The sequence below is a fragment of the Coregonus lavaretus genome (assembly GCF_964263955.1).
Source record: "Coregonus lavaretus genome assembly, chromosome: 21".
In the NCBI taxonomy this organism is placed as follows: domain Eukaryota; kingdom Metazoa; phylum Chordata; class Actinopteri; order Salmoniformes; family Salmonidae; genus Coregonus; species Coregonus lavaretus.
In genome coordinates this window covers 2,108,715-2,111,472 of record NC_140008.1, presented here as the reverse complement: position 1 = coordinate 2,111,472, position 2,758 = coordinate 2,108,715, and the positions used below count along the sequence as shown (strand labels likewise).

The 2,758-nt window shown below is 41.7% G+C and overlaps 1 long non-coding RNA gene across 1 annotated transcript; it reads right to left on the bottom strand.

Annotated features, from left to right (window-relative positions):
- Positions 1–669: 669 nt before the first annotated feature.
- On the bottom strand, positions 670–2,478 carry LOC311148983. Its single transcript, XR_014614985.1, has 4 exons — positions 2,384–2,478; positions 2,213–2,284; positions 1,544–1,608; positions 670–741 (listed from the first exon to the last, which is right to left on the bottom strand). It is a non-coding gene; the product is annotated as an uncharacterized lncRNA (long non-coding RNA).
- Between the last annotated feature and the right edge of the window lie 280 nt (positions 2,479–2,758).

Sequence of the window (2,758 nt, the reverse complement as noted above, 5' to 3'; positions counted from 1 at the left end):
CAGATGACCTGGTGCAACTGTCTCCCACTTAGGAGGGGTTACAGCAGCATCTAGATCATCTGCACAGGTTCTGTCAGACCTGGGCTCTGACCGTTAATCTAAAAAAAAATGAATATAATGATATTCCAAAAAAAGGTCAGGAAATCAGGATGACAAATATAAATTCTATTTGGACACAGTTCTATTAGAACACACCAAAAATTACACGTATCTAGGACTAAATATCAGCAACACAGGTAGCTTTCACATGGCTGTGAATGAGCTGAGAGACAAAGCAAGAGCCATTAAAAGGAATATTAAAATCGAAATTCCAATTAGAATCTGGCTCAATCAGTTATAGAACCAGGTGCTCTAAATGGCAGCGAAGTATGGGGTCCGCTCTCTAATAATGGATTTCTCTCTGTCTCTCTCTCTCTGTCTCACTCTTTCTCTCTCTCTCTCTCTTTCTCTGTCTCTCTCTGTTTCTCTCTCTGTCTCTCTCTCTGTTTCTCTCTGTCTCTGTCTCTGTCTCTGTCTCTCTCTGTCTCTCTCTCTGTCTCTCTCTCTGTCTCTCTCTCTTGTCCTTTTTTGTCTCCCTCTCTCTAGATCTCTCGTCCTTTTTATCTTTGCACTGTGTCATCAAATACTTTGTGAAAAGTCTGTCCCTCTCTATCCCCCTTCATGTTTTACCTTTGCATTTTGCTGACTGTTGATCATGCGGGTCCTTGCTCTTTAGCCCTGATGCAGTGAAAATAGAGTAATCTAAGGACAGAAAAGGAATATATATGAATGGAGATTTGATAGGACAATAACACACAGCAGTAAAAGTAGAGTTAAGTCCTATAGGCTGTTTCAATGCACCAGAGGAGTAGTCACACATAACTCAGTACCTTAGTGAGATACACTGCTATTACTTAAATGTAATACAGTTTTATTAGCCTCCCCATGGGGATTAAGATGGCATCGTCTGAGTATAACGTGATGCTAAACTACCCTGAAGGATGCAAAGCAGAAACATCTGTGTACGCTATCCCTCATGCAGTGAAAAAGACAAAAACTAAAACAAAACAAATGACGTCAGCTTTATGCGACATCTTTTTGAGTGCGGACCATCACACTTTATTGCTTATTTGAATTTAAGGGTTTTACGCACCAACCTAACTTTAGGGAGAGCACGATGGTGCTCTTTGCTTTTAAACCACAGAGAATGAAATGTTTTGTGTTTGAGTCCCTTGTCACTTTGCCTGGTCCTACCTTTACATTGTGGTTGTCTGGTCTGTTTGCCTGTCAATTCCGGATTTTTTACCCTGTCCAGGTGTTCCTGTAAGGCCTTCTCATTCCTCAGCCTGCGCTGCTCTTCTTTAGACAGCACCTCCTTATCCTTTCTCTTTCCCTCTATCTCTTTGGCCTGGTCTTTATCTCTCCTATCGTTCTGACAAGGCCAAATTCTCTCTTCTTCTGCCATCCTCTCAAATTTGTCCATAAGGAGCCATGCCTCTGTCTTTGGCGCTGTTACTTTGTCACTCCCATCTTTCTTTTTGACACTCTCACTTTTATTACTCACTTTGACCTGCAGAACCTGGGTGACCTTGGCCACGCCTTGACTGCTCGTGGAAAACACAGAGAATTCTGAGAGAGAGAGAGAGAGAGAGAGAGAGAGAGAGAGAGAGAGAGAGAGAGAGAGAGAGAGAGAGAGAGAGAGAGAGAGAGAGAGAGAGAGAGAGAGAGAGAGATGTTGATTCAACGTCATCACATAAACACAAATTTGGGTGGAAAGAAGGGTGATTCAACCAAAAAACTCCACTGATATCAGACAGCTAAATGCGTTGTTAGATTCTTTTTTACCCTTCCGCGTCACTTTCTACACAGAAGACATCTGCTAAACATAGAATCAAGCTGTTTATCTGTCTCTCTGTGACTGACGATAACTTCGGCAGGAAGTTGACTACAAATACAAAGTTGCCAATATCTTTGCAATTCAACAAGCGAAGGATAAAAATATGCTTCAACTGAAAACCGAGATGACTGCATTAGAAAATAAATCCAGTAGGCTGTATAGGCCTATATTTCAATCATATTGAAATCAATTTCATGTTCAGTCAATTTACTTCTATTTGTAGGCTACACTGTCTGTAATTTTTTACATCTTCGGCCATTATAAAAACGATACATCGTTAAAACACTAGTAAGCTTAAGTTCCATCGCTATCAGGAAACCGGGCCCTGGTCTTTACCTTTGCACTTTGCTGGCTGGTCCTTCTGAGGGTTCAGAGTCTTTGACTCAGTTGCAGTAACCATGGAGACATCTGACAAGACAAAGGAAAATGGAGGATGTTAATACCACACTCCATGTGTGCAGTTGTATAACACTTTCAATGTACAAAAGAACTGTAAACTAAGATGACCTTTGCACTGGGTCTGTTTGACCTCAGCACCAGCTGAGAAGATGGAGGAATCTGGGAGAGAGGGAGTTGGGAAACAGACAGTATAAGTTAAGGTGTTGAAGCTAACCTCACATATCACACTTTATTCTCTGTCTATTCCCTCTCCTTTTTACCTTTGACCTCCAGCTCTCTCATTTGTTTCTTCATGTGTGTCATATTTTCTTCTGCCCTTAGTCTCTTTTCTTTCAGGAGCTCTCTCCTGTCTCCTTCCCTTGCTTCCTTCACACACCTATTTTCATCTTCCTTTCTCTCTTCCCCGTCTCTTCTTTTTCTATCGCTCAGGGTCTCCGTTAGCCTGGCTTGCTTTTTCAGCATCTGTTGTTCTTCTCCCATCTT